The sequence below is a fragment of the Danio rerio genome, chromosome 22 (genome assembly GCF_049306965.1).
Source record: "Danio rerio strain Tuebingen ecotype United States chromosome 22, GRCz12tu, whole genome shotgun sequence".
NCBI classification, from domain to species: domain Eukaryota; kingdom Metazoa; phylum Chordata; class Actinopteri; order Cypriniformes; family Danionidae; genus Danio; species Danio rerio.
The window spans coordinates 30,432,887-30,442,500 of NC_133197.1; positions in this window are offsets into that span (position 1 = coordinate 30,432,887).

The window sequence follows — 9,614 nt, forward strand, 5'->3', positions numbered from 1 at the left end:
AGCAGTTTCTGAAATGCTCAGACCAGCCCGTCTGGCATCAACAACCTGCCACATTCAAAGTCACTTAAATCACCTTTCTTCCCCATTCTGATGCTCAGTTTAAACTGCAGCAGAATGTCTTGACGATGTCTACATGCCTAAATGCATTAAGTTGCTCCCATGTGATTGGCTGATTAGAAATTTGCGTTAGCAAGCAGTTGGTACCTAATAAAGTGGCCGGTGAGTGTATAAGAAAAATTAAATGACCTGGCAACTATTAATGTTGATTCAAAGATCAATTTCTCATGGATGCCTACATACTAGAGCTACACGGAATGAAAAAATCTAACATTGTGAATATATATATATATATATATATATATATATATATTCATTTCTTGTCGGCTTAGTCCTTTTATTAATTCGGGTTCACCACAGTGGATTTTTAGGGTATCTGCAGCACATTTTTACGCAGCAGATGCCCTTCTAGCCGCAACCCATCTCTGGGAAATTATATATATATAAATAATTATATATATATATATATATATATATATATATATATATATATATATATATATATATATATATATATATATGTTTTTTGCAATATATATTGCAATATAAATACAATATCAACAGATGACTAAGACTAAGTTCCCTGACACATTTTCATCATGGTCTGTATGCTATTTGTAGTGCATTTTTGTATTTGCGTGTGCTGTGAGAATTTTCAATCATAACTATCTATCAATATAATAAAAAAATGAATAAATTATTTTACCATATCCCGAGTCTAACAGTACATTAACTGAATGATAAAAATTAAAATATTTTTAAAAAATAATTGTAGTTAAGGTCACAAATGGTGCAATTTCTTATACCTGAATGCTTTTAAAGTCATTATACAATTCAAGGCATTAAAAAACGGATGCAAATGAAAATTGTGATACAAACTCAACATTGCATATCCTGCAATTTGACTATTGCGAATGATCACATTGTGATTTTGATGCTGAAACTATATATTGTGCAGCCCTACTGTAAACTGAACATGTAAAGCTCAATTTTTTTTTTAAATCTGTCAAAAAGTCTTTTTTGGCTCCTAAAAGGCTGCTGTTATGTAAATAAACTAAAACACGAAAAGAAAAATCTATTTTAGTTGAACACAATGCTGTGTAAACACTCATTGTTTTTTCTATAAAATTTGTTTCATTTTTTTGTATCCTAAAAATATACACGTCTCAAATTGATCCTCCAGGGTTAACTTCAGAGCAATAAAATGTTCTTCTTGTTGTAACTGCATCTTACTCTTCATTAAACACACTATATTTTTCTCCAAATCTCACAAATATACACTTTAATTCTCAATTGAGTTTTATCATGACTCCAACTTCCAACACAACATGACAACGAATAAACCATTAATCCACATCACAGTGATGAAGCTCCTGCCGACCAGCGCTTCCTTTGTCAAGCACCCAACATAGTGACCAGCCAAGTATTCGTTCACCTCATACCATATAATACATCCACATCTAAAATAGCTTAACCAAACACATAAAAATAAACCTAAGCTTTAACCACTAAAGATGAGCTCAAGCAGGTGCAACAGAGTATATGTGGCAACGCATATATCTCTGCACATAAACTAGCTTCTCGAATGTCTACGAGGCATTGAATAATGGAATATATTTTAAGAGACGTAGCATTTTTAGTGAGCCAGAGCTTGTCTTTCACTGCGCGGCACATGGAGTACCGAGTCTCAGAGGCTTTAATGTCAAATCAAGGGATGAAAATAAATCGAGCTATGATCTATCATCTCAACGGTGCACAATGAAAGCGCACCAAAGGGCTTAGAGGAGGCTGATATATGAAAATAGGCAGAAATACAGCTGTCAAACATTTCCACAACTTTGGCCTTATTAGGTACTGTAAACCATGAGATTAGCCTTTTCTTAAACCGACCTAGCTGAGGCTCAATGATCCTCAAAGCAGGATTGGAGGAAAGTCACTCCTACAGCCAGAGAAGGAGATTTCCTTGATTTAAAGGCCAAAGATGGAGAATTAGAAGCTCTGGATTCTAAATTAAACATCTTTGCTTTAATAATGAGCAGTCAGTCATCACACTGTGAGAAGAAAGAAACAAGTATGTGCCATTGTTTTTTAACCCCTTTCAATTCCTATTGTAAAGCTCTTTTATGTCTATGCGAAGTGGAAGTTGCTGAGACTTTTTTAAAATAACATTAAAATATGTTGATGCACTTCCAAATGAAATTGAATATTGAGTAGGAGGTTAGGCTTTTTTAGCGCATTATTCCCTCATAGCAAACTTACGGTAAGAGAGCTGTGGTTAAGTGTCAAACTGACATAAACAGAGAAGGACCGCCACTTTTAAAGCAGAAGCAAATTGTCAAGATTGTCAAAACAAGGTTTTTGTTTCAATAGATTACTTGAATGGAATAATTGTTTACCTAAAAGATAACTTTTGTGGAGTGGACACTAGCAAGGAACAGACCATCGTTTACCGCTTGAGCGAAAGAAGTCCTTGTCAAGGCCACTTCAGACCCAGTGACCAGCCCAACACCTATCTGCAAGGAGCGTGTGTTAGAGCCCAGTGCAGACTGAGAGACACCCACGGTGTGTGTGAGTTATCGCCATCGAGAACAACAGAGCTAGACAGCACAGACCAGGAGGAGCTCAACTAACCGTCCGACCAGGTGCAAGAGCCGGCAACACCACAGAATATGGGAGTCCTGGGGCCTCATGTAACAACGCTGCATACGCCAGATTTCATGCTCACGTTTGGATTTACTAAGGATGAAATGAACATGAGGATGTGCGTTGGTCCACGCCAACTTCATGCCTGGCATTTCTTGTGTGTGTTGGTTTTATTTTCATTGGCGATTCGTAGAGGCAATTATGCTAAGTTGCACACTTCTAAGTATCTTTGAGCCGTGCAATGGCAGCTGTATAGGACGGGATCATCCGCATGTCTAGCAGGTTTATAAGGTTTCCATACCATGCAGTTGACCAGCCTAACATTAAAGTGCAATTTGCAGTGATAGCCGGTTTTCCCAATGTAATCGGAGCAATCGACTGCACGCACATTGCTACAAGGGCGCCATCAGAAGACGAATTTGCATATGTGAATCGGAAACATTTCTATTCAATAAATGTGCAAATGATCTGTGATGCTTAAATGCGCTTAACATAATACACACACTTATTAATGACTCCTTGTCTTCCTCATTATGAAGAGTAGGCAAAATCTGATACGTAGTGGGGCAAAAAAGAATGAGTTTATCAGACGCTGGGTTCAAACCGAGTTCATGATCGATCGTGTCAAAACATATTGCCATGTTGCCATTTACTCACAGTGCAATGATCAGACTCAACTGCGTTAACGCATCAGCTAAACTCTCCCACTCTATTTTTTTCTTTTGTTGTTAATTCCGGAGCCCAAACTTGCAACAAAACACAGTTTTTCTCCGGAATTGGAGCACCTCCAAATCACATTCTGTTCAGTTTCTCTTCTTGCTTGCTTTTGCCATTGCTTTTTTGTTTGGTTAGCATTTTCATATGGGGAAGGAGGCAGGGGGGGGGTGGGGTTCACTCGTGCACGTGCACTCAGTTCCATGTTAATTTGGATGTATAAAGGGATTGCGCATACGCAGTGTTTCATACATCTGATTTTTTTTTACTGCAGACGCACATTTACAGCTTTGTTCGTACGCAATATTTTAGTATGAATTTAACGCAAGTCTTCGTACATGAGGCCCCTGGTGGCTGTCGAGTGACGAAGTGACACCACCTACCCACAGCAGAGGGTGAGCTGTTATTTGTCCACAACATACTGCCCATCAACTTCTGGAACGATGTCACACCCCTTCTTCTGTTTCCAGGCAGAAAATTTTTAATTATGAGTTCCAATGAGCTGTTCCCAGACAGCCTCCCAGCCCTGTTGATCCCCAGGATGATAGCTACACAGTCATGAGCAGCACTTCACCCAACCCACCGTCTTCATCTCCGCTGATAACATCAACAAAAGTCATTCAGCCAACTCCAGAGCTGCCACAGTCAGCCAGTCCCCCAGCCCATCCTCCAGTTCCAGGAGAGGAGGTCTCACTGAGGGCCTGCAAACCTGCTTCGCCGACCAGAGGTTGTCGCTCGACGTCATCCCCTCTGTCCCCTGAGCTTCGGACTTCACCTTGACCCCCTGACCCAACGGCTTCACATTGGCTCTCTCCTCCTTTATCTCCTCCTAGTGCCCACCAGGTTCCCTCGTCCACCTGGCTCTGCCTTGGTCAGTTATCACCCTACCTCCACCTCTGGACTTAGCTCCTCTGGCTGCGCCTCGTCCCTTTATCCTGCCAGCTAGGCTGAGCTCCTCCTTCCGAAAATGGGAGCATTTTGAAAATGCTGAAGAGACCGTTTTCATCCTAAAACACTGCTGCTCCGTTTCAGTGTGGATGGGGGAAAACGGAGACATCTGAAAACGGAGGAGGAGCTGCCAACATTCGCCTCTCTTTTTGGGGCTTTTCCTCAATATTAAGTAGCCTACACAAAGTTAAAGTTTTGCATCCTCTCCTTGTAAGTTCAGACTTCGCAAGTTTGATATGGAAACCACGCTCCCGAGAATATGTCGGGTAAATTTTCAAAGGGAACAGTGTACTCTATAACCTTATTCACATCATCCTGGCTACATTGTTTCACTTTCTTAATAATAAAAAAAAACATAAAGGAACTGCTATTTTTATATTGATATTAAGAACTTAACAGACAGCAGAAATGTTGAGGCGTTGTGCTGCATATATGAGCGCCATCTTCACTGTATGCATATTCATAACAAAACGGAGCCTATAACATTACTGCCTCCTTTCATTTTCATTGAAAATACTAAAGATACCCTCTCTTTTGTTAAATATCAGTTTTAATAATCAATAATGGCCATTATAAAAGTTTAACATACAATAAGTTTATACATTACAGGAAATAAAGGCAAGCAATTACTCAATATACAGAATGTACATGATTACATTAATTATTAATTTATCTCTGCAATCAGAAAAAAACACGTTACCCCAGAACAAGTAGCCTAATAGATTAAAAAGACCAAAGTCGGGGAAAATGTCTAGATAGATATAGACAACAAGATAAATTAAATATCGCGTTTAGCAAATATAGTGAGATTAGATCCAGCGGGAGATCCTTCATGAACACTCTGACTAGCACAGCGCTCATCTGGATAGATAAGCTGCAGCGCTTGCCAGAGAGGGTGTGTGGTCATTTGATGTGGGTTTTCAGCGTTTTGGTGTGGACTGAGAGCTGTTCAGAAACCCTGGGTGAAACGCTAGTGTTGACACGGATCGTTTTCATTCTAAAATGCCAAACTAAAATGCACTAGTGTAAACGGGGCCTTAGTGATGTCTGTCTTCACCCCATGTTGTTCCTGAGTCGCCTGTGTTTTCTATGTCCTTCATGTTAGTGTTTATCAATAAATCTACGCGTTTGATAACTCCTGCGATTCTTTCTGAGAGTGTCCAGGCATGACTACAAGTTTAATTAGATTCACATAATCAGAAATTATACTGTAACCAAAGCATTCTGAAAGCAATTTATTTGATTTGGTGACTAATTCATATTATTCTGTATGATCTGGTTGGTAGAATATACTCATTCCATCATTCCATACATTCCATCCCCCAATTAGGGGTAGAGTTAGGGGCTATTCCCCCTTTTTAAAGCCATTTGTTTGTTGTTGTACAAATTAGTTTGACAATACAAAAAGAGTTACATTTCCTTATGAGATGAGCTGTAAAAAGCTATTAGCATATAACTGCTAGCATACAGTATAATCTATTAGCATATAGATTAAGCTGCTAACAACTATTTCACTTGTGTTTAATATTTTAAGCTTCAGACGTGTCTACCATCTTAGAATGACCAAATTGTAGTCATCCACAGTAAAACCAAAAGAGTTTTCTAAGGTTCCACAGCATTGGCCAACCTGTGGTTGTGAAAGCTGTAGAGGTTTAAACTGCATGTCATGATTTTGCTAAGTAAGATGTTATCCTGGATTAACATACATTGTACAGTATGTTGATCCCGGAACATCATTTTTGTTCTAAAAAGTTACTAAATACCTATTCCCTATCGCTAAACTCAACCAATACTGTGTGCCCGTGCCGTGGGTCTGTGACGTGTCTCACAGCTCGGGCTTGACTCTGGCAGGTCTCATGAATAATTAAGCAGCCGGCTCTTCTCATAGGATAAGAAAACTCCGCTATAAATAATAATGAGAAACCGACGCGTCATCATTGCACTTGCAGTTCTGCGCTACGTCGCCGATTTTGATCCCGCCCCAAAAATCATTTTTAACCCGGAAGCTGAAATTAGCAGACAAAAGCTCAAAATTATCCAGTTTTCCCCACAATTGAAGCTGACAGGTGCTAACATCGTCTTAACTGATGCTCAACACACACACATCTGTTAATATTTAAAAAAAAGTTTTCCAGGGTGTCCTGAACCTAAATCATGGTCACTTTTTAACTTTGTGTTTACAAACATTTTTGTTTTGTACTTTGTTAATTTAGTTTTCTTTTAGAAAGTAATTAATATAATTTTATTTATAAAATAAACCTGATTAAAAAAAAAAAATGATTGTAATTTTGATTATTATTTTTTTTACATCACCCTGTTCACTAGGAACAGAGACTATAATACCATAGCAAAAGAGGAATGTGACAAAGAAAGGTCGGCGGATTTTTTAACCAGCTTTAAGGGTAAGTTCTCATTGTCAAGTTTCGTGGAGCTCAACTACCAATTATCATAGCTTTCAGGGAATTATTATCAGTATTCAGACTCCTAGACTCCAGAGTCATATGGTTAATATCACTCCTCACTTGGCTAGAAATACTCAGAGAGATCCGAGCCGTTTCTATCTCTATTTTTCAATTCTTCTCTTCCCCAATGTCTATTCATGACGAGCCATTCATAAGCCATTTCTCTGAGTAGAGGTCTGCTGGGACAGAAGCTCCAAACAAACCGAATGTATCACTATCTGGGACAAAGCAGGAGGACGTGTCAATCAGACCGTGGCCAATTGGGAATCAACATGTGCTCAGCAACAGCATCCAATAATAACAAATCTAACACTTCATCAACTCTATTATTTTTAACATTTTATGTTTATGTGCAGAACAGCTGGTAAAACCGGAGTAAGCCCGGGTGGTCTAATTTCAGAAGAGCTGCATACCCCTGTGTACTAAATGTTGTGTTTTGATTGCAGGAAATGCTAACGTTCTAGTTTAACTAGCAAGTTCTCACTCAATCAATCAGATTTGCTAAAACACACACATGCACAAGTACGCGCACCTAAACCAGCACTAGCCAGTACAAACCAGCCTGAAAAAAACATACTAGTTATAAAAATGAAGGTTTATATTTCCTGGAAGAAAAAAATGTCAGCATTAGCATCATCATTCATCTCCATAGCTGCTGGAAGTTTCACTTCAGACCGACAATCCAAATCAAACTTTCGCGAATGTCTTATCAGTTCAAATCTCTCCCTCTCTTTCTCTTTCTCTCTCACTCTCTTCCAGCATCCCGTTTTGTCTTCATGAGCACACGTGAGGTCAACTTCTCTCCACGTGCCGTCAACCTTTAGCAACGCTTAAGTGTGCTAACCTTCTGAGTCAAACAAATTTCTCTGGTTAAATGAAGTTAACTTTTTTTATTTTCCTTCGGTATTTTAATACTCTGGTCCTAAATTTAGCCCAGAGGTCTTGTAGCAGTAGCGGATAGCAGAAAAAAGGTTTAGAGTTTAGCCACTTTTACAGCAATGTAAATACAACTTTACTTTAATAGACATATGTGGAAATTGATGCTTCATTTGCTGAATTAATACACATGTATAAATCTATATCTGAAATAGACTCATAAATACACTTTAATAGACTTAAAAAAAGGACAAAGGTGTTCACTAACACAACATAAATAGTGTCCATAGTTTAAATAGCTTTAAAGGGCCATGAAGCCCCCCCATATCAGCTGGGTGTTTTCACACCTCTACTTCGGAAAAAGCCAGAAAAGTGGGCGTGTCCAGCTCTGTTTAGGGGGGAGTGTCGGAGGAAGAAAAGAGGCACGGTGTGGGAGTGTCTATTTGGGCACGCGACTGTGTTTACATGGGCATCTGTAGTCGAATTATTTGCCAAATTATTAAATGGTGGACTTTAACTGTCTTTCATTCAGAGAATTCATTCATGTCCCTCGCGACAAACGAGATATTTGATTCGAGGAACTGCTGTAAGCGTGTATTTTTTATGCAATGTTTGATACCGCACAGCGAATGAAAGAAAAAAAAACTCAGCATTTTCCAGAAACTAAGATGCACACGGCAGGTAGCGTCAGAAAGCCGCGTGGGTTATTTCAGTCACAAAATACGTAAAAAAGGGGTTAAAGTTTGGTTGTAGTGCTAACATGTTTACACTCTGTGCAATAGTTTGTTCGATACAAACAAACTGAATAAACAAAGAGCACTGATCGCTCACTTACTAAATCTGAAGAGACAGGACAATCAACAGCAACTAGAGCTGTGTCTTTATTAAGAGGAGACTACAAGCGAATCCGGATCTTAGCGTTTGCAGATGAGAACAGCTCTCAGGTAAACAATAATCCTCCTTAGACACGTAACTTAAGTTATTGTTGTCGTGCGTCGCGTACGCTGTTAATCCACACATGAGTCTGAGCTCTCACAGAGAGAAAATGAAAACAAAACTTAACTGCAGCAAACTATAAAAGCAACACTTTGTGCTTGTTTTGCCAACACAACGTGGCGTCTCTGTCGTCTAAACACTATGACAGTAATGAATATTAATGAAGTTGCACAATAGAGCGCGCTGATTGGTTTGAACCAAGCCTTACTCATGCATTAATGCAACACACTGTAAGACGTAATAAGACACACTCTGGCACAGACGTCCAGTCTGCACGCTGGAATACAACGCTATTATGCCATGAACAAGACACAGCTTCAAAAATTCGTTTTAAACCGGAAGTACGAATTTGCTTGAAATAATGCAAAAACAACCAATTTACAAGTTTTAGTGAAATATAGGTGTCCTAATAGTGTTTTTAGCAGTGTGGGACACATATACGACTGTCAACAGCTCAAAAAATGTGTTTTGGTGTTTCATGACCCTTTAATATTGCTACATGTTTTTAAAGGGCACCTATTTTACTCTTTTTTCAAGATTTAAGATAAGTCTTTTGTGTCTCCACAATGTGTCTGTAAAATTTCTGCTCAACACACCCATCAGATTATTTATTGTACTTTAGAATGTTGGAATTTTCAGCTCTGAACACTATGTAGGTGTTTTTGTACCTGTGCTTTTAAAGGTTCACAAAACACCAAAATAAATTTTTTTTGAGCTGTTGACAGTCATACATGTGTCCCACACTGCTAAAAAACACTATTAGGACACATATATTTTACAAAAAAGTGAAAATTGGTTGTTTTTGTGTTATTTCGAGCAAATTCGTGTTTCCTGTTTGAAACTATTAACCATGAGATCGCAGCTGGACTGTGTGAATGTGTGGATTACAGTGCACGCGACACTCGACAAAAATACGTG